Source organism: Chlorocebus sabaeus, chromosome 5 (genome assembly GCF_047675955.1).
Source record: "Chlorocebus sabaeus isolate Y175 chromosome 5, mChlSab1.0.hap1, whole genome shotgun sequence".
Classification (NCBI taxonomy): Eukaryota; Metazoa; Chordata; class Mammalia; order Primates; family Cercopithecidae; genus Chlorocebus; species Chlorocebus sabaeus.
The window spans coordinates 17789715-17813049 of record NC_132908.1 but is presented as its reverse complement, the minus strand read 5'-3'; the positions used below and the strand labels follow the sequence as shown (position 1 = coordinate 17813049).

The 23335-nt window shown below is 43.2% G+C and overlaps 1 long non-coding RNA gene across 1 annotated transcript in view; it reads left to right on the top strand.

Annotated features, from left to right (window-relative positions):
- The window catches only part of LOC140711737 (uncharacterized), a 36420-nt gene extending 28404 nt beyond the window's left edge, over positions 1–8016 (top strand). The window contains exons 2-3 of the long non-coding RNA XR_012093031.1: positions 1860–1926; positions 7679–8016. This is a non-coding gene — a long non-coding RNA (uncharacterized lncRNA). The remainder of the gene's footprint in view (positions 1–1859; positions 1927–7678) is intronic.
- Positions 8017–23335: the final 15319 nt, after the last annotated feature.

Below are 23335 nucleotides of genomic sequence, written 5' to 3'. Positions count from 1 at the left end.
TCTTCCCTCTGTCTCTTGCTTCTGTTCTCACAATGTGATACACCAGCTCCCACTTTGTCTTCTACCATGACTGGAAACCTCCTGAGGTCCTCACCAGAAGCACATGCAGGTGCCATGCTTCCTGTACAGCCTGCAGAATCATGAGCCAATTAAACCTCTTTTCTGTATAAATCACCCAGCCTCAGGTACTTTTTTTACAGCAATCAGAAACGGACTAACACACTGACCCTGACCTAGAATCAGCTGCCTCTCCAAAGAGCTCTGTGCTGGTTAATACTGAATGTCAACTTCATTGGATTGAAGGATGCAAAGTATTCATCCTGGGTGTGTCTGTGAGAGTGTTGCCAAAGGAGCTTAACATTTGAGTCGGTGGGCTGGGAAAGGCAGACCCACCCTTAATCTAGGTGCGTACCATCTAATCAGCTGCCAGTGTGGCCAGGATATAAAGCAGGCAGAAAAAAACATGAAAAGGCTGGACTGGTCTAGCCTTCCAGCCTGCGTCTTTCTTCTGTGCTGGATGCTTCCTGCCCTCGAACATCGAACTCCAAGTTCTTCAGTTTTGGAACTTGGACTGCCTCTCCTTGCTCCTCAGCTGGCAGATGGCCTACTGTGGGACCTTGTGATTATGTGAGCAAATACTTAATAAACTCCTTTATATATATATAAATATATTATAATATGTTATATTATATATAAAATATATATTATAAATTATATTTATATATTATATTATATATTATATTGTATATACAATAATATAATTATATATACAATAATATATAATATATAATAATTACATATACAATAATATATAATATATATATTCCTCCACTGTTTTTTTCTATCCATATACTAACAAATGTGCATATATTATTTGTTTTACAACAATGTAATCATACTGAATAAACTGTTCCATAACTTGCTTCTTTTCTTCACTTGACAGTACAGTTTTTCATGTCCATAATAGAAAATGACACATATATATATATGTATATCTCCTGTTAGTTCTATCCCTCTAGAAAACCCTGACTAGTACAAGTTCTGTTTCCTTTTATTGGAGAATGGCATTAAAAACCTAGATCTGGAAGCTCAGTGTGCTCATTGCTACTGGGGTGTGCTGGCTTCTCAGCTCTCTCGGCACACAGTGTCTGTATATCAATATATGCTTGTACCCATAATAATATTTCTATATGGAACCATTTGAATGATAGTACACTAAACAGAAGTTTGTACTAATGTCTCTAACTCAAATCCATTACCACGTGGATCATTTTAGCCATCTCTACCTGCTTATCTGTAATCTTCCACCCCAACAATGAGAACATTAGCTTCCACCATTGCTATTCATCTACTTAATCATTCAATTTGAGGAAACATGCACGGTGGTGTGCATTTGTTTTGACTAGCAATTCTACATGTCAGAATTTATCCCACCAAAAATTCTCCCAAGAATAGAAAGACAAATGTGTGAGGATGTTTCTTGGTAGATGGACTCTGCCAATATTTAGCTCCCTTCTCAGTGGGAAGATTATACTTCTCTGCCATTTGAACTTAGGCAAGGCCATGTGACTTGTTTTGGCCAATTAAATAGTAATGGATCACATATGCCACTTCCTGGTGAAGCTTTAAAAGTGAGGGTGTGTTTTGTGCTATGGTTTGAACGTGTCCCCCAAAGTTCATGTGTTGGCAACTTGATCCTCAACATGGTGGTGTTGGGAGGTAGGGCCTAATGGGAGGTGTTTGGGTCATAGTGGCCCTGCCCTCATGATAGAGTAATGATAGAGTGGGTTCCTTATAAAATAACAAGTTTGACTCTCTTTTGGCTGTCTGTTACCTTCTCCTTGCTCATCTGCTATGAGATGGTGCACAAGAAGGTTCTCGCCAGATGCTGGTCCTGTGATCTTGGACTTCCCAGCCTCTGGAACTGTGAGCCAATACATTTCTGTTCATTATAAATTACCCAGCCTGTGGTATTCTGTTATAGCAGCACAAAATGGACTAAGACACCTTGTCAAACTCTCTTTTTTTCTGTGCTGCACTGTCCTGCACATTCCAGATAATGGCTGCTCCATCAGCCTGGATCTTGGAATGAGGATGACATAGGGTAGAGTCCCAGCTGACCAACAGTGGAGATGTATCATGAGCAAGAAATAAACCTTTCTCATTTTCAGCCACTAAGCTTTGAAATATTCATTACAGCAGCCTAACCTAGCTCATCCTGACTGACAGAATTTATAACACTGAAAGATGGAAGTAATGTAATTATCTACCAAGAAGGGACTGATATAACTTGGATATTTGTCCCTGATAGATATGTTGAAATATAATGCCCAGTGTTGGAGGTGGGACCTAGTGGGAGGCTCCCTCTCTTGCCATGTGACATGCCTGCTCCTCCTTTAACTTCCACCATGAGTAAACACATCCTGCAGTCCTGACCAGAAGCAGATGTTGGTGTCAAGCTTCATGTTCAGCCCGTAGAACTGTGAGCCAAATAAACCTCTTTTCTCTATAAGTTACCTCGATTCAGGTATTCCTTTACAGCAATGCAAAATGGACTAATACAGGGACAAAGTTAACAAATTATGGTACATTTCAGCAATGGTCTACTTGTACAGCCCTTGCCAAAAAAAAAAGTCAGTTTCTATTACTGACATGAAAAACTGTACTGTCAAGTGAGGAAAAGAAGCAAGTTATGGAACAGTTTATTCAGTATGATCACATTGTTGTAAAACAAATAATGTATGTACATTTGTTAGTATATGGATTAAAAAAAACACTGGAGGAATATATACCAAATTGTCTACAGAAATGATCTTTGCATTTTAGAGTTTTGAGTTGTTTGAATTTTTACAAGTTCTGAGTCAAGATTCTCTCTGCTCTGGGCTGGATCTGTTTCATTTGTCAGTTGGCAGCTAGACTAGATTATGCAAATTGGTTTCCCCCTTGGATGGATTTGACAGTCTACAAGGTTAAGTCTGGAGGCAAACATGTGGACATGTTAAGTGGGGACAGGCTAATAAATAAGGCAATTTGAGCAATATTCCTGGAATTTTTTCCAAGCCTATCAAACGCCCAGAATGTAATCGGTACTCATCTTGATTCCCAGCATAAACAATGGTGATTACAAACCGATGAAGACCTTAGATGGTTTCTGAGCCTCTGTTTGTTCCTTATGACTCTCGAATAATTATTTTCAGAGAGCAGTTTCAGCAATGACGAGGATTGGGTTTGAGGAGGGGGCTTTGTCTCATTCATCTTTGAATCCTCAGTACCTGGCTCTGGCTTGGCACGGGGTAGGTGTTCAATCAATGTCATCCTGAAATGTCTGTTTTCAAAAATGATTATTAGTTTCAAATATATTAATTTTATTTTTTGAATGATCATACAGTAAGATTGACCTTTTGTGGTGTGCAGATTTTTTTTTTTTAGTACAAGGTCTCACTATGTCACCCAGGCTAGAGTGCAGTGGTGTGATCACAACTCACTGCAGCCTCAACACAACTGGCTCAAACATTCCTCCCACCTCAGCCTCCCAAGTGTCTGGGACCACAGGTGTGCACCATCACACCTAGCTAATTTTTAAATTTTTACTTTTATGGTGATGAGGTCTCCCTATGTTTCCCAGGCTGGTCTTGAACTCCTGGGCTCAAGCAAATCTTGTGTCTCAGCCTCCCAAAGTGTTTTGATTACAGGCATGAGCCACCACACCCAGCCTGGTGTGCAGATCTGTGAATTTTAAGACACGTATAGATTTCTGAAACCACCACCACCATCAGAATACCAAACAGTTGCATCATCCCTACAACTCCATCATGCTTTCTCTTTATAATTACATTCCCCCCAACCCCTCACCCCTGGCAAACTCTCATAGGCTCCATGTCATGGCTTTGTCTTTTCAAGAATGTCCCATAGATATGATCATGTGGCAGATGATCTTTTGAGAACAGCTTCTATTACTCAGTTAGTTTCTTTCACTGCTGAGGAGTATTCCTCAACGTGGTTTTTTTTCTTTCACCTTTCATTTTGCGTTCAATGAGTACATGTGTGGGTTTGTTACGTGGGTAAATTTTATGTCATGGGTGTTTGGTGTACAGATTATTTTACCACCCAGGTAGTAAGCATAATCCCAGTAGGTAGTTTTTCAATCCTCTCCCCACCTTCCACCCTCAATACGTCCCAGTATGTATTGTTCCCTTCTTTGTGTCCATGTGAACTTTGATGTTTCGCTCCCATTTATAAGTGAGAACATGTGGTATTTGGTTTTCTGTTCCTATGTTAATTTGCTTAGGATAATGTCCTCCAGCTCCGTCCATGTTGCTGCAGAGGATATGATCTCATTCTTTTTTATGGTTGCATAGTCCATGGTCCTCAACAACATTTTTTGACCACCTACTGTGTGCCAGGCACCACACTTGGTATTGGGGATATAACATATAAAGGGAAGACGTGGTCTCTATTGGCTTGGAGCTTTCACACATTGATGGGAGATGCATAAATCTTTGGGGTCCTAAGGGAGTCTGGTTCATCTCATCCTTAACTTCTCAACATATGGACTGTAGACCAAGAGCACCAGCATTCCTTGAGAGCTTGTTAGAAATACAGAATCTCAGGCCCTAAACCCAGACCTATTGAATCACAGTCTATACAAGATCCCTGTGCACATTCAAGTTTGAGAAGTGTCAGTCTTACTATGCCCTCCACAGAGTGCAGAACTTCCTATTTCCCTTCCCTGCCCAATACCCATTCAGTCTTTTTTTTTTTTTTTTTGAGACAGAGTCTTGCTGTGTCACCCAGGCTGGAGTGCAATGGCACAATCTCCGCTCACTGCAACCTCTGTCTCCTGGGCTCAAACGATCCTTTCACCTCAGCCTCCAGAGTAGCTGGGACTACAGGTGTGCACCACCATGCCCAGCTAATTTTTGTATTTTTTTTTTTTTTTTTTTGTAGAGATGGGGTTTTGTTATGTTTCCCAGGCTGGTCTTGAACTCCTGGGCTCAAACAATCTGCTGGCCTCAGCCTCCCAAAGTCCTGGGATTACAGGTGTGAGCCACCGTGCCCTGTCAAGTCTTTTACAATTTTTAATTAATTAATTTAGAGATAGGGTCTTGCTCTGTTGCCCAGGCTGGAGTACAGCAGCGTGATCACTGCTCACTGCAGCCTCAAATTCCCAGGCTCAAGCGATCCTCCTACTTCAGCCTCCCGAGTAGCTGGGACCACAGGTGTGCACCACCACTTCTGGTTATTTATTTATTTATTTATTTATTTTTGAGACAGAATCTTGCTCTGTCACCCAGGCTGGAGTGCAGTGGCATGATCTCAGCTGACTGCAACTCCTGCCTCCCGGGTTCAAGCAATTCTCCTGCCTCAGCCTCCTGAGTAGCTGGGACTACAGCTGTGTGCTGCCATGCCCAGCTAATTTTTTGTATTTTTAGTAGAGATGGGGTTTCACCGCGTTAGCCAGGATGGTCTTGATCGCCTGACCTCATGATCTGCCCACATAGGCCTCCCAAAGTGCTGGGATTACAGGCGTGAGCCACCGTGCCCAGCCTAAATTTTTTTCTGCAGAGACAGGGTTTCACTGTGTTGCCCAGGCTTGCCCATTCAGTCTTTGCAAGAATGCCTTCAGTAATGGAGGTCTCATTCTTGGCAGCCAGCCCTTTCCAGCAATGGGCAGCTCTAATTGTTCGTGGTTTTTCTTAGTCTAACTGAAAATTTGCTTCTGTATAAATTCCACACTATAGCTCTAGGCTGCCATGTTTCTGGGTGACCTCAGGGACATCATTTAATCTCTTGGGGCTTCTTGGTGTTGTTCATGTGGAGAAAATAAAACAAAGGATGGGGAATTGCCTTGAAAAAAATAGAACTGTACTTACGAATGGAAGTTGTTTCTTTTTTAAACATTCAATAATACATTAATAAATAGCTGAAGAGTTTTTTGCTGGTTGAGTTGAAAGCGCTAGAGGGGCTGGAGGCCACCCCAAGGCAGTACACACGAGTGCAGACAGAAGTTAAGATCTCATTCATAATCAGCCTGGCGTCCTGCAGCGGCTTGATTCCTGGAAATTGTGTGTGGGACAGCATGGCAGATACCACTGTTTACCTGGTAGTCATTTTCTCTTTTTTACTTAGCAACCAAATTCTGGTTTCCTTCAGACATTCAGTGGCCATGAGCTTTAAGGAACTCTAGCCCTCTCCCCAGGTGCATGAGATTGGAGAGTGGATCTTGACTATTTCAAACCAGTCATGGTAAGTCCTCTTTTTTTGGCCAGTGATTGGTTCAGAAACAGGCATGTGACACCATTCTGGCCAATGCAGGAAAGCCTGGGGGGTGGGGCTCTGTGAACATTTCTCATTTTATAAATGAACCCAAGGAGGAAACATGTGTTCCTTTCTTGCTCTGGCTTTGGATGTTAATTTGTGAAGATGTGAAGCTGTGGCAGTCATCTTGCAACCACTAGGAACAATGCTATGTTTGGCAATGTGAGAAGCTCAAAAGAACTTAAGCCTTTGATGATATCATTGACCCATTGGGACCCTCCCCAACTCTTCCACCCTCAGACATTTTGCTATATAATTATTTTGTATACTGACCCTGTATTCTGCAACCTTGTTAAATTCATTTATAAGTTCTAGTGGTTGTTTTGTAGATTCCTAAACCTTTTCTATGTAAAGAATCAGGTTGACTGGGTGCGGTGACTCACGCCTGTAAGCCCAGCACTTTGGAAGGCTGAGGCAGGTGGATCACCTGAGGTCAGGAGTTCTAGACCAGCCTGGCCAACATGGTGAAACCCCGTCTCTACTAAAAATACAAAAATTAGCTGGGCGTGGTGGCAGGCACCTGTAATCCCAGTTACTTGGGAGGCTGAGGCAGGAGAATCGCTTCAACCTGGGAGGTGGAGTTTGCAGTAAGCTGAGATCGTGCCATTGCACTCCAGCCTGGCGGAAAGAGCGAGACTTCGTCTCAAAACAAAACAAAACAAAAAAAAGAATCAGGTCACTGCAAATAGAGACAGCTTTTCTTCTTCCTTTCTGATCTTTATGCTTTTTATTTATTTTTTCTTGCCTTATTGTAAGGGCTAGAACTACTAGTACAGTGTTGAATAGAAGTGGTGAGAATATGCATTCTTGCCTTACTCGTGATTTCATCTTGCCGTATTAGATTATGCATTTATCATTGCTTAAGTCAGTTGAATTGGATTTTCTGCAAGCTTCAATGCTTCCAGCTAAAAGCACTCCATCAGACACCATCATTGAAGGAAAGATTGATCTTAGAAGACTTGGTTATATCTAGTTTGATGTTATCAGGGTTACAGTTAAAATAGTAACATCTTAGGCCAGGTGCAGTGGCTCATGCCTGTAATCCCAACACTTTGGGAGGCTAAGGCAGGAGGACTGCTTGAGACCAGGAGTTCATGACCAGCCTAGAAAACATAGGGAGACCTTGTCTCAAAAAGAAAAAAGAAAAAAGAAAAAAAATTAGCCAGGCATGGCTTTGTGTGCTTGTAGTCCCAGCTACTCAGGAGGCTGAGGTGAGAGGATCACTTGAGGCCAGGAGTTTGAGGTTACAGTGAGCTATAATTGTGCCACTGCACTCCAGCCTTGGCAACAGAGCAAGATCTCACTAAAAAAAAAAAAAAAAAAAAAAATCTTGAATTACTTCTATCTGCACATCTCTCAGGTTCCACTTGAATCATAGTTTCTTTGCTCCTGGGAGACCCCTGCTATTCCCGGTGATGCTGCGAACTGGGGTTCAAAGCGGTCTGGTGAGGCCTAAAATCTATGTCCCATGGAGAACTGGCTGCATCCCTCACAGAACCTGCTACATATTTCTGTGACTTCCAGGAGGAAGGCTGGAATTTACTGAGCTTACCGATGCCAATTATCCGCAGAGGATGTGATCCAGAAGCAAGATAAAGATCAAAAGGACTCAGCTGGGATTTGCCTCTCCAAATGGAAGGAATAAAATCTGCAATTGGCTCTGAAAATAAAAACCAAACAAAATCTCAGGCAATCATAGACACGGCTCTTTGCTATTTATGAGCTTTTCTTTCTTTTTGAAAAAATTTAAACAAATGTTAAAAGATTTCTGTGTGGACCTCAGATTCCAGCTTTCACACTGAAATGCAACATGAGTCTCAAAGTACCTGCAGGCCATATGTGCTCCAGTGAGGTTTCAGGAATGTTGGGTGGCGGTGGTGGGCACCCATAGTTGCCACCTGCTACCACGTGAATGCCTTAGGCATGACGGATTGCCAGTGCCCCTCTGAGCAGTCACTTGGAAGCTTTGCCAAAATATAAAGATGTAACATGAACAGAGAGTGCTCGGCTTTTTAACTGCAGTGGCCACCTTTCAGACACCTGAGGCTTTGGTGTCCTCAGTTCCAAAAGCCACACAGCAGCTCTTAACCCAGAGAGAGGAAAGCGCCTGGGGCAAAGTCAGTTCTTCCAAAGCCTTCACATCAATCTTTCATGGATATTGAGTTTTAAAATGTTGGTGATTGTCACGTCTTTTGCAGCCTGACATTTTGGAGGAAGGGTGTCGAACTTTATTATTTAAAAAAAAAAAAGTTTAATTTAATTTAATTATGGTAAGAACACTTAACGTAAGATCTGGCCTCTTCATAAAATATTAAGTGTACAACACATTATTATTGACTATTAAATTTGTGTGTGTGTGTGTGTGTGTGTGCATGTGTGTGACAGAGTCTCTGTCACCGAGGCTGGAGTGCTGTTGTGGGATTGGAGTCTTGACCTCCTGGGCTCAAGCAATCCCCTGCCTCAGCCTCTTGAGTAGCTGGGACTATAGGCGCACACCACCATGCCTAGCTAATTTTTTTTTCTTCATTTTTTATAGAGACAAGGTCTTTATAAAAGAGAGACTTTTGGCCAGGTGTGGTGGCTCATACCTGTAATTCCAGCACTTTAGGAGGCTGAGGCGGGCGGGTCACGAGGTCAAGAGATCGAGACTATCCTAGACAACATAGTGAAACCCCGTCTGTACTAAAAATACAAAAATTGGCTGGGCGTGGTGGCGTGTGCCTGTAGTCCCAGCTACTTGGGAGGCTGAGGTGGGAGACTCGCTTGAACCCAGGAGGTGCAGGTTTCAGTGAGCTGAGATCACGCCACTGCACTCCAGCCTGACGACAGAACAAGACTCCGTCTCAAAAAAAAAAAAAGAGACTTTTGTTGCCCAGGCTGGTCTCAAACTCCTAGACTCAAGCAATCCTCCTGCCTTGGCCTCCCAAAGTGCAGGGATTACAGTGTGAGCCACTGTGCCCAGGCTATGGTTAACTTTATAAATTATTATTTGTTGTGAACCACAGAGAAATCATTTAAAAAATGGATCCAAGGGGTTTCTAATGGGCTGTTCCCACGACTGCCAGTGCAGGTCTTCCATGGTGCTGGGATGGAGGCTGTAAACAGTCTTGCCCTTCACGACTGGCCCTGGATCTGAACAGAGCTGAGCTCTCACTGGCTGAGTCTTCTTACGGTTCCACTGTTGCACATTCATAATACTGCAGGCTGTAGAAAATGCTCCCACAACAGAGGAAACAGTTTTGATCTAGTGAATATCACTATGTGGCCAGCAATATTCTTTGAATAAAATAATAATAGTAAACCCCTGGGTCACTCAGCATCTGTCCAAAATAGTCCAGACTTCTAGGATGAGCAAGTGAATGAGTAAATTTTTTTTTTTTTACTTGTAGTAAAATGTACATAAAATTTAACTTTTTATACTAACGTGTTACACTAAAGTGGCCACTAAGTGGCACATTTATGCTAAGCATATACTCTATACAAAAGGCCACTAAATGCTACATTTCAGTTTTATTTATTTGTTTATTTTTGAGATAGAGTCTTGCTCTGTGGCCTAGGCTGGAGTGCAGTGGCATGATCCCGTGTCCCTGAACCTCTGTCTCCTGGGTTCAAGAGATTCTCGTGCCTCAGCCACCCAAATAGCTGGGATTACAGGTGTGTGCCACCACGCTTAGCTAATTTTTATGTTTTTAGTAGAGACAGGGTTTTGCCATGATGGCCAGGCTGGTCTTGAACTTCTGGCTTCCACCTGCCTCAGCCTCCCAAAGTGCTGGAATTATAGGCATGAGCCCGGCCACATTTTTCAATGGTTAATTTTACGTTTTGCAGATTTTGCCTCAATAAAAAGAAGAAGGACCTTAAATATTCACCATTTTAACCATTTGAAAGTGTACAATTAAGTGGTACTAAGTCCATTCACAAGGTTGTGCAAACATCACCTCTATCTTCTTCCAGATCATTTTCCTTACCCCATATGGAAATCCTGCACCCATTAAGCAGTTACTGCCTTTTCTCTCCTGCCTCCAATCCCTGGCAACCACAAATCTGCTTTCTGTCTCTATGGATTTTCTTATTCTAGATATTTTTTTATAAATGGAATAACACAATATGTAGCCTTTTGAGTCTGTCTTCTTTCAGTCAGCACAGTGTTCTCAAGGTTCATCCATGTTGTAGCATGTATCAGTATGCCTCAGCCTCCCAAGTAGCTGGGATTACAGGCTCCCGCCACCACACCCAGCTAATTTTTGTATTTTTAGTAGAGACAGGGCTTCACCATGTTGGCCAGGCTGGTCTCGAACTGCTGACCTCAAGTGATCCGCCCGCCTTGGCCTCCCAAAGTGCTGGGATTACAGGCATGAGTCACCGTGCCCGGCCAAGAAGGAATATTATTGCATAATGATATTAAAGCATATTGCATGGCACAGGTATCTCTCATTTTGATTATACATTCATCAGTGGATGGATATTTGGGTTGTTTTTGCATTTCAGCTATGAACACTTGTGGATAAGTTTTTGGCTACATCCCTGTTTTCAGTATTTTTTGGCATATATGGTAATTTTATGTTTAACTTATTGAGGAACTGCCACACACTGACAGTTCCACAGTGCCTGCGTAATTTTGCATTCCTACCAGCAGCATATGGGGGCTCCAATTTCCACACCCTTGTCAATACTTGTTCTTTTCCTTTAAAAAAATTATAGCCATGCTGGTGGGTGAGTAAAAGACTTTCTGTTGGCCAAGCTCAGTGGCTCATGCCTATAATCCCAACACTTTGGGAGGCCAAGGCAGGCGGATTGCTTGAGTTCAGGAGTTCAAGACCAGCCTGGACAACATGGTGAAAACCCATCTCTACTAAAAATACAAAAAATTAGCCAGGTGTGGTGGGGCGTGCCTGTAGTCCCAGCTACTTGGGAGGCTGAGGTGGGAGGACTGCTTGAGCCCAAGAAGTTGAGGCTTCAGTGAGCTGTGATAGCACCATTGCACTCCAGCCTGAGCAACCAGAGTGAGACCCTGTCTCACAAGAACAAAAAAAACCCTCGACTTTCTGTCTAAACTCCTTCTCCCCTGCCTTTCTCCCAATTTCTCAAATAGCTAATATAATTTTGCACAATAATTTTTTAAGCTACCTATGGTTTAGTCTATCAATGGTGATACTTTTGGTTGCAAATAACGGGAAACCAACTCAAACCAGGTCAAACAATAAAAGTCAGTTTCGGAGACACACTTCTGGTATGGTTTGATCAAGATTCCAGCTCTGTTTTGCTGCAGTTCCTCTGGCACTGCCTTCTCCATAAGTTGGCTTCATCCGCAAACTGGCTTTCTCCAGGGCTTTAAGGCAGTTATCAACAAAAACATGGTTACAAGCTTCCTTACTCACATCTGAGGAGGGCGAGTCACCGCCCTTAATTAATGAATACAAATCCTAACTCTGTTGATTGGACCAGTCTTGAACCGGTTCCCCTAATCGTGGATCACTGGGCTGATTCGCTTGGGCTAGGGCTGGGTTACTTGAACCAGTCAAGGGCAAGTCTGATGGAAATACCCTGATAAACTTGGACCCATCAAGTCCCACCCTTGGATTTGAGATTTAGGTCAATTGCATCCACCACGGCTTTTATACAATGAGGGAAAAGGAAATAGATGTCTGCTCTATTACTATTTGCTTTGTTAGAGGATTTGGTGAAAAGAAATCCCTTTGGTAGGATTTGGCAAAAAGAAGTCCATTTGGTAGAATCTCTTTTCTTTTCTTTCTTCTTCTTCTTTTTTTTTTTTTGAGATGGAGTCTTGCTCTGTTGCTCAGGCTGGAGTGCAGTGGCACGATCTCAGCTCACTGCAAACTCCACCTCCTAGGTTCAAGCAGTTCTCCTGCCTCAGCCTCCTGAGTAGCTGGGACTACATGTGTGTGCCACCACACCTGGCTAATTTTTTGTATTTTTGGTAGAGATGGGATTTCACCATGTTAGCCAGGATGATCTCCATCTCCTGACCTTGTGATCCAACTGCCTTGGCCTCCCAAAGTGCTGGGATTACAGGCGTGAGCCACCGCACCCGGCCCATTTGGTAGAATCTTAATGTCCATCTGTTAGAGTTATGGTCAAGTTGAAGTGGACTGGTAGCCTTTCTGTTATAATGATTCTAAATAACATTTTAATGCTTAGTGTCCTAAACCTGTATATATCTTAAAACTAATTTGTTTGTGGGTATTATCAGTATTCCCACTTTACTGATGAGGTTTGTAAGGTTGGCAAATCTGAAAGACTCTATCACTTTGAACCAGGACGGGATATCTGTGTATCCTTTCTAGGCATATTCTGATAGCTCAGCAGAGTCGGCTAAGACGTGTGGGCACCTGGACAGGCTAATGTTAAGGTATCCTATTGAGTCTGGTGGTTAGGGTTAAAAAATCTGGCCCCATCACCTACCAGGTGGTGACCTCAAGTAAGTTACTAGCACTTTGTGCCTCAGCACTTGGCAATAACAAATGGCACCTTGTAGAATTATGCCTAGCACTTTGGCAATAACAAATAGTACCTACCTTGTAGAATTGTTAATGAATATTACATCGTTCATATACATGGTAAAAGCCCTGTTAGTCTTTGTAAAAAATAATGACACTTTTCTTGATCTGGTTAAATTTCCAGGGATGTTTGAGCATCATCCTTGTGGTTTGGCACCTGCTGTTCCATTCCTTAATTCAGTTCAGGCTGCAACCTGGACCTTCTCCAACTCCCAGCCACTTTGCTAATCAATATCTTATCACATCACATCTCAGTCTGGGCTCTCCTAGACCAGGCAGGGAGCCCCTAGGTCCTGCCAGCCTGCTGCCACCGTCTGCGTGGCTCTTAGCTGCGGAGACAGAAACCACATCCTTCCCAAAGATGCTGGGAAATTAGTTTAGCACCGTCTGTGTGCGGTGACTCAGAGGCAGCCAGCCCAGCAGGGCTTATGGGCTCCAGGGTTTGAACAAGATTGATGTTGTCGTGAATGCAAAGCAGGCTGACAGAGCCGGGGGGCTGGGAGGCAGGGCAGGCAAGAGCCCTCTGTTTACTCCTAGCTCCCCTTCTAGGTGAGTTGAGGTTTTAGGCAGCAGGGCCGGCTCAGCTGCTTACTATGATGTTAGGGAAACCAGAGGACTCTGAGGAGGGGCAGTGGGGTACAGGGGAAAGCCAGAGTAATGTGAGTGGGCATCGTATCCTGGTCACTTACTGTGTGGCCTAGGATAAGTAGCTTAACCTCTCTGAGCTCCCACCTCCTTGTCAACCAAATGGGGTTTGGGGTTGCTGAGGATGAGTGAGATGATGCATGTAAAGTGCTAATCTTAACCCAGCACCTGGAACATCATAGGCACTTAGTAAACAGGAGCAATGAATAAGATTGAGCTTGGCCAGGTGCAGTGGCTCATGTCCATAATCCTAACACTTCAGGAGGCCTAGGCGGGAGGAAACTTGAGGCCAGGAGTTTGAGACCAACCTGGCAAGATAGCAAGAGCCTGTCTCTACAAAGAACAAAAAATAAAATTAGCAGGTCATGGTGGTGTGCGCCTATAGTTCTAGCCACTCAGGAGACTGGGAGGGGAGGATCGCTTGAGCCCAGGAGGTTGAGGCTGCAGTGAGCTGCGATCGTACCACTGCACTGTAGTGAGACCCTGTCTCAAAAAAAAAAAAAGAAAAAAAAAGGAAGAATAAAAATATATATATATATAAAAAATATATAATGTATCAAAATATATAATATATAAAATATATAATACATAAAAATATATAATATACAAAATATATGATATATAAAAATATATATTATAAAATATATTTAAAAAGGAAGAATAAAAAAATGGGTTGAGCTTTTTAAACTCCCTCTCCTTTCCTTTCCTTAAACATCCCCATCTCTCAAACTCCTCAAAATTACTGTCCAAAAGCAAACACTCATCAAAAGTTCAGAGGAGGAAAGGATTGGAAGGCAGGGGATGGAGAGAGACAGAGGATAAGAGACAGCAGGGAGAGGGACACACACACACACACACACACACACACACAGAAAGAGAGACCCCTAGACATACAGACACGCATATATATAGAGAGACATACGTACAGAGACACACGGAGGGAGAGAGAGAAACAGGGAGAGCCAGACAGAGGTGTCTAAACTAAACCCTGGCTCAGCCACTCACCAGCTATTTGGCCACAGTCATTTAACTTCTTTTTCCTTGGCTTACTCATCCATGCAATGGGGACAGCAGTATCCCCGCCTTCACAGAGTTGATGTGAGGATTAAATGAGTACGTGTAAGTGTTAGTAGAATGCCTGATATTGTGGTAGGCAGATGTCTAAGAGGGTCCCCCAAGACTAGTGCTCCCTGGAGTACACACCCTGCACAGTCTTCTCCCCTTGAGTGTGACGGGAACAGTGAATATGATGAGACAACACTCTGCTGATTAGGTCACAACAGATGACAAAGGTGAAAGGATCTCACAGATGTAATTAGGGTCCCTAATCAGTTTACTTCAAGTTCATCAAAAGGGGGATTAATCTGAGTGGGCCTGACTTAATCACATGAACCCTTAAAATCTGGGTCTAGAGGTCAGAGACAGAGGGAGTCAAGAAATGCACAGCATCAGTGATGCCTTCTAGTTGGCCTTGAAGAAGCAAATTGCCATATGTGGGGAGGGCCATGTGGCAGGAACAGTGGGCAACCACCAGGAGCTGAGGGCCTCCGTTCTACAGCTACCAGGAACTGAACTCTGGTAACAATCAATGCAGCCTGGTAGGGAACACAGAGCTTTAGTGAAGGCCACAGCTCCAGCTGACCCCTGGATTTCAGGCAGGTGAGACCCTGAGCTGATGACTCAGCTGAGCTGTGCCTGGACTTCTGACCTGCAAAAACTGTGAGACGATAAATTTGTGTTGGTTTAAGTCGCTGAAGTGCATGGTAATTTGTCATGCTGCATAGAAAATTAATATATAAATATTGGCAATTATCATCCCAACAGCAGAATGTTGGGAAAAGCAGAGCTAGAGCAACATCAAAATAAGCCCTTTGCAACTAATTACCAAACACAGATGTATCGGACATGATCTGCTGCGAAGGGCACTTCTCTAAGGTATCCTTCTCCAACATGTATAATCTTAGTCTAATCATTAAACATCATCGGACAAAACCCACCAGGTGCAGTGCCTCAGCACTTAGGGAGGCAGAGGCAGGAGGATAGCTTGAGCCCAGGAGTTCTAGACCTGCCTGGGCAATATAATGAGACCCCATTCTCCACAAAAAGAAAGAAAAAAGACAAAAATATTGGACTACACACAGTGGCTCACGCCTATAATCTCAACACTTTGGGAGGCCGAGGCTGGTGGAACACCTGAGGTCAGAAGTTTGAGACCAGCCTGGCCAACATGGTGAAACCCCGTCTCTACTAAAACCACAAAAATTAGCTGGGTGTGGCGGTGGGGGCTTGTAATACCAGCTACTCAGGCTTGAACCTGGGAGGCGGAGGTTGCAGTGAGCTGAGATTGTGCCATTGTACTCCAGCCTGGGCAACAACAGTGAAACTGTCTCAAAAAAAAAAAAAAAAAAAAAAAAAGACGAATCATTAGACAAAACCAAATTCAGTGACATCCTATAAAATAACCATTGCTTTAAAGAGTAAGTGTTATTATTATTCTGGTACGGGACGACCAACACATCAGGAGATAATTATCATTGAAATGATGGTTTGCCACTAACAGTTCCCAGAGGAGGAGGACTCCATGCAGGGACACATGGGGGAAGAACCAGGGTTGGTCAGAAGGAAAATGTGGGCAAGAGCCTTTATTGTGGTTTCTGTGGGAAAGGAAAGGCAAAGCAGGACAAACCGATTTAGGATTGTCTAATGTGAATGATTTCAGCAGGCCGGGTGCAGTGGCTCACACCATAATCCCAGCTGTGGGAAGTTAAGGAGGGAAGATTGCCAGAGTCCAGGAGTTTGAGACTAGTTGGGTAACATAATGAGACCCCCGTCTCTACTAAATAAATAAATCAATCAAAATAAAAATTAACTAAGCATGGTGGCATGTGCCTGTGGTCCCAGCTACTCGGGAGGCTGAGGCAGGAGAATTACTTGAACCCAGGAGTTTGAGGCTGCAGTGAACTATGATCCCACCACTGCACTCCAGCCTGGGCAACAGAAAAAAAAAATTTTTTTTAATAAATCATTTTTGCAGGCTCAGGGCATAGGACCTGTCCCTAATTGTCTAGCACCTGACTCTGAGGTCATTATGGAAGAGGGACAATGGCCAAGAGTGTAAAAGCCTGAATATACAGATGGTTGGGGCCCTGGATTGGTTAGTTTGCATATGAAGGCATGCTCCCAGGCTCATTATTTACTGTACCTAGGAATTGTCTAGCCCTGGGAGGGGTAGGGTCAGCCAGGCCCCGGCTGATATCAAAGCATCAGCAATACAGAAAGTAAAAAGGCATGACTAACACAACCAGCACTTCTCAAAACTGTCACAGCCATGAAAAACAAGGAAAAACTGAGAAACAGTTACAGACCGAAGGAGCTTTAAGATTTGATGACTATATGTAATCTGGGACCCTGGATGGGATTCTGGAACAGGAAAAAATACATTAATGGAAAAGCTAGTAAAATCCAAATAAAGTCTATAACTTTGTTAATAGCATTGTACTAATATTAATTTCTTAGTTTTGATAATTATAGTGTGGTTAAGTAAGATAGTGACTTTAGGGGAAGCTGGGTGAAGGGGATACAGGAATCCTCTGTACTAATTTTGCAACTCTTCTATAGTCTAAAATTATTTCAAAATTAAAAACTAAATAGCCCAGGTGCTATGGCTCACGCCTGTAATCTCAGCACTTTGGGAGGCTGAGGTGTGCAGATCTCTAGAGGCCAGAAGTTTGAGACCAACCTGGCCAACATGGCGAAACCCTGTTTCTACAAAAATTAGCCGGGTGTGATGGCACATGCCTGTAGTCCCAGCTACTTGGGAGGCTGAGCCAGGAGAATCACTTGAACCCAGGAGTCAGAGTGCAGTGAGCAGAGAATGTGCCACAACACTCCAGCCTGGGCAACAGAGAAACACCCTGTCTCAAACAAACAAATAAATAAATAAATTAAAAACTAAAAAAAACAGGGACCTTTGTTTATTTACTGTGTATTTGTGCTTGAACTACGCTAGGCATTTGATATGCCAATGAGGTAGGAGGCAGATCTTGACTCTAGACAAGGGGCTCAGACGCTGGACCAAATTGAGGACTAGCTAAAATAGGGCCCGGGGTGGAAGCTGCTTTCTAAAGCAGCCATGAAACCAATTACTACAAACTTAGCAGCTGAAGACATCACCCTGAAACAAGCCAGTCACAGGAAGACAAAGGCCGTATGATTCCATTGATGTGAGGTATCTAAAGTAGTCAAATTCGTAGAAACAGAAAGTGGGGTTATCAGGGGCTTGGGGGAGGGGAGAATAGGGAGTTGTTTAATGGGTATAGGGTTTCACTTTTGCAAGACCCAACAGCTTTGAAGATCTGTTGCACAACAACATGAATATACTTAACACCACTAAACTGTACACTTGAAAATGGTTAGGATGGTATGCTTAATGTTTTATGTTTTCACTAAAATTAAAAAATATATACAATTCTGTAGCCAAAATGTCCTGGACATTTAGTTGATCCTTTTTAAGTTCAAATGTGAATCATTTGTCATGTATAATTATTTCTGTTGAATGTAAACAGTACCTTTTAGAGATGAATATTGAGTGGCCTTATTTGTTCCAATATCTTTGGCCCTAAATTACCAGGCACCAAAATTGTTACTCATTTTTTTTTCCCAAACTGTACTTAGAGATAATGTGATAAACATGCACTAAAATATAAGAATGGTATCAAAGATAGCACACCATCATTACCTATAAACTAGACAATTCCGACAAAACCATACACATTGATTCTCTGACCATTCTGTAGGTCAGAGAAATGTGGGCAAGCTTGGCTGGGTTCACTGCTTAGGGTCTCACAAAGCTAAAATAAAAATGCCAGCTGGGTTGAGTCTTCATCTGCACAATTATACCCATTTTACAGGTAAGGATCCTGAGGCTTAAAGTAGTAAAGTGGCTCGTTTATCAAACTGGTTGCCTGTGCAGGAATAACACTAGGAAGTTCCCATTGTTAAATCTTTCTAAAATAAACATTAGAGTGTATGCCTTCCATTTTCTGCTGCGACCCTGATGGAGATGCCAGGCAATCCAACCTTAGAGCCTGAACACTCAGCCACTACCTTTCATTGCCTCAACCCAGAGAGGAAGCCTTAGAGTCCTCCTTGAAGGGGGAAGTGAGAGAGCCTCTAGTCTAACTTGATTTTACAAATGGGAACACTTGAGGAGGCTCAGAGTGGGGAAATGTTGCCTCTGACTGTGACAGATGCTGTCCTGGAAAGCAGCCTCAAGCAATGACAGATGGGAGCTGGTGGGTAAATACCCCAGCTCCCTCACCCCTTAAACAAGTTCTATAAATCTCCCAGAATTCCCTGACTGGTCCCAAATACCCTTCGCAGTCACCTGCTCATTAATGCACCCTGAATTGGGTCCTTCCCTTCACCGTCTCACTTTCTCATCTCCTCCTGCTGGTGCTTTCTGAAATCACCTCCCAAATCAATTATTTGCACCAAATCCTTGTCTCAGGGGTCTGCTTCTAGGGGACGATCATCTGTGGTTTCCTTCTGTCCATCATCTCCACTTTGTTTGCAGAGGCTGCTTTCCCACACTTATTGTCCTATGGCTTGAGTGGGTTAGATCCCATTCCCAGGTTCTAGGGGTAGGTAAGTATCTATATTATCCAGAGTACCCCATCTTCCTGGCTGCAGCGACTGGTTCAAGAATGGGCACGTCACTCGAACCAGGCTGATAGAAATCAAGTTTAGGATTACTGGTGGAAAGAGAAGTCATGCTTCCATGATTACTAAACTCCATGAAGATGTACAGTCGGGATGTCAGCAGACCTCTTCCACCTCCCAGGAAAGGCTTGTCTGGGAATGAAGCCAGCACAGGGGATCATGGGGCTAGGAGATGGAGAGAAACTGCTCCCTGATACCATACCCGAGTCCCTGTTTTAATAGGTTTTATTATTAATTAGGTGTGGCAAGGCCAATCTGGAGATGACTGCCATTGATACACTAGCTTGTTAGACTCACAAGATCCCAAAAGAAGGAGTACATGTCACCCCCTCAGGAGGCCTCCTGGGGAAGCACCAGAGTCAGGCAGGAGGCAGAAAGGGAAGGGAGCTGTGGGCAAGAACCTTTCTTGTGGTTTCTGCAGGAAGGAGCAGATGAGAGAGGGTAGCCAGCGGGCTTAAGATTGGCTGGTTTAAAATATTTCAGTTCAGGCGTGGTGGCTCACGCCTGTAATCCCAGCACTTCGAAAGGCTGAAGTAGGCGAATTGCTTGAGCTGAGGAGGAGTTCAGCACCAGCCTGGACAACATGGTGAAACCCCATTTCTACAAAAAATACAAGAATTAGCTGAGTGTGGTGGTGTGTGCCTATAGTCCCAGCTAAGGTGAGAGGATGGTTTGAGCCCAGGAGGTGGAGGTTGCTGAGATCATGCCACTGCACTCTAGCCTGGGTGACAGAGTCAGATATTTAGAAAAAAAAAAAAAAAAAGAGAGAGGGAAGGAAGGAAGGAAGGAGAGAAAGAAGAAAGGACAGGAAGAAAGAAAGGAAAGAGAGAGAGAAAGAAAGGAAAGAAAGAAGAAAGAAAGAAAGACAGAAGAAAGGAAGAAAGAGAGAAAGAAAAAAGAAAGAAAAAAAAGAAAGAAAAAAGAAAGAAAAGAAAGAGAAAGAAAAGAAATATTTCAGGGGACCCTGGCCTGGGGTATAGGGGATGTTTCTGGCTTCCTGGCACCTGGCCATGGGTGATTAGGGCAGGTATATAATGGCCCAGGGCATGAGAACCTAGTAAGGGAGGTGGTTAGGGTTAGACCCTGGAATGGTTGGTTTGTTTTGAAAAGTACACTCCAGGAGGAGGACTTCTCCCAGAAGAAGCGGGTTGGGGAGGTGACAAGGAAGCCTGAAGCAAGTCCTGACTCAGGACTCAGGCTTCTCATGAGGTTGTCTAGAACAAACAGCGTTCAGCATATGGATGCCAGGAAGATGTTAAAGCTTCAAGTTTACAGAAGCTAGAAACATGGTTCATCCAGTCCCTCGATCCAACCGTACCTTGATTTTGGACGTTGTCAGTTACGTGAGCCAATAAATTCCTTCTCTTTTGCTAAATACAATTTAAATATTGCCACTTGCAAACAAAAAGAATCCCACAGCTAATTAAAGGCAGATTTTGGAGTAAGAAACCCGATGTCTTAATATCTTGGTCAGTGTTTCTTCCACTGCACCTCTGAAAGTACTCAGCTGTGCCCCAAACCTATACCACATTTCTCCAGACTGCAAGAAACAGTGTGGATGACTCAGTGGAGATCATAATGACATCTGGGTGATCAGCCTCAGCCTCCAGTTGCCACTTGGTGAGAGAACAAAGGAATTGTGGCATGCTCAGCTATGGCTGCAAGCCCTTCAAGTGAAGCCAGGCACCTACCCCTTCATTCCATTCTCCTCAGGATAACAGATTAAAATTCCAGAAGTGTGCACCTGTTGTGTATTCAGGAGGTTGTTTTTGTGCATAAAGAGACCATCTGAGGCCCTGTAAGCAAAGACTAATGGGGCTGAGTCAAAATCTGGGAATTTGATGAACTAATATTCTCAAATGAAAATGATTTGTGGGCAAGTACGAATAGAATAAATGCCTTGGGGTTGTAATGACATTGCAGTTAGAAAGTGCTTTCCTGTCCTTCAGGGTCTGCTGCCAAAACAAAGTTTTTCCAAAGGGTATTTTTAAGAGACTGCAAGTTCTCGAATGCAGATGAAAGAGGGAGACATCATCACATCATCTTGGCACAGGGTTTGACTACTAAAAACAAGACTCATAATACTAATGGATTTAGCAAGATAAGAGTTTGTTTCTCTCTCACTTCAGTTTTCCAGCTAGTGTGGCAACTCATTCTGTGAAGTCATCAGGGGTGCAGGCTTCTCTCACCTTGGTGCTCTGCCATCCCCCAGATGCTGCCCCCATCTGCAAGCACCAAGATGGCACCCCACTGTGTCCACATTCTATACATCAGGATTGGGGAAAAGAGGAAGGGAGAATATACCTCTTTTTAAGGGCACAGTACAGAAGTTGCTCACATCTCATTGGCCAAAACTTAGTCACCTGGCTACACAAACTCATATCTGGGCTTTATTCTAGGCGGCCCTGTGCCCAGCTAAAATTTGAGGCCCTGGCTTCTGTTGAACAGGGTTTCTCAACTCGAGCACTACTAGTATTTTGGGCCAGATAATTCTTTACTGTAAGGGACTGCCCAGTTCATTGTAGCACATTTAGGAGCATCTCTGGCCTTCACCTACAAGATGCCAGTAGCATCCCTCTATCAAGTTGTGACAACCAAATATCTCCAGACTTTGCCAAATGTCCCCTTGGAGACAAAATTGTCTCTGATGAAGAGCCACTGCTATTTAAGCAGGGGAGAGTAGAGACTGGGGGACAGTTAGCCATCCCTGCCAGATATAAGTTGATATTTTTTATTTCTTTCCTCCTCATATACAGAACAGGGTGGTCATTAGGAGCACCACTTTAGAAGTATTACTGAACAATCAGTGCACTCACAGCTTGATGCTCATAGAAGCCAATACCATGGCAATGGCTTTGGAGAGAAGAAAAGCTTTCTTTGGGAATTTGCAATAGAAAAACATGGAATCGACCTAAATGCCTATCAATAATAGACTGGATAAAGAAAATGTGGTACATATACCACATGGAATATCATACAGCTATAAAAAGAATGAGATCATGTCCTTTGCAGGGACATGAGTGGAGCTGGAGGCCATTATTCTTAGCAAACTAATGCAGGAACAGAAAACCAAATACATGTTCTCTTATAAGTGGGAGCTAAATGATGAGAACACATGGACACAGAGTGGACAGAAAGAAAGAGAGAAAAGCTTTATTGCAAGTTGACTGGCAAGGAGAGAGGAGGAAATGGTCAAATCTGCCTTCCTGAGTTGGACACTGGGTCAAGTCTTATAAGCATAGGGTAATGAGGCACAATCTGATTGGATCTTGCAATGAGGTGATGCTGGGAAGCATGATCTGATTGGATCCTGCCATGAGGTGACACCAGGGCTCAATTTGATTGGATCCTGCATTTTGCCATGTAGTTTTCACTTCTTAATTCAGTCCCCATTCCTTGGTCTGAGAACTTAAGTTCCAACTGTGGTTGTACACTTGGTTCAACTGGGCATGCTCAGGTTATGTGACCTTTAACCTTGATATCAACTGAAAAACAACTCACAACTTTTTACATAAAAGTTGAACCAGATTGGTTTGGTGTAGTTACAGAGGCCAGATGGACTTCAATTCAAATTCTACCTCTGCCACTTATGAGTCTGTTTTTCTCATACAGAAAATCTGGTTGGGTTGCTGGGTGCTTTCAAATGAGATAAGTAGAAAGTGCCCAGCACAATGCCTGGCACATACACTCAAAATCACTAGGCATTAACATTGAGGCTGGTTTTGTTTGGGTGATGGTGGAGGAGTCTTGGGGAACTTTTCTGGCGGGAAAGGATGCTTAGATCATAGGAAGTTGTGCAAGATGAGGGAGGCTGATGGTGACCACTGCTTGACTGGGGACCAAAAGAATTTTGGAGAGCTGAGCGATGCTTAGAAGGTGAACAGCAAGGACATAAGTTCTTTCTTATATAAAAGATAGAATTAGGACTAGAACCAGACCCATGAATTACATTTAGTGTTTTCTTCTCTATTGTTATACCATGACTCTGGGTAACAATAGCCCAGACATTGGTTCTGGGCTGATTATTCTCCTACGTATGTAGCCCTGACTTTCTGTATCCATTGCATTAAACAGAAAACCTAATCAATGGTGTCTTTAAAAGATAGAGTTGTCTCTCATAAAAAAAAAAATTC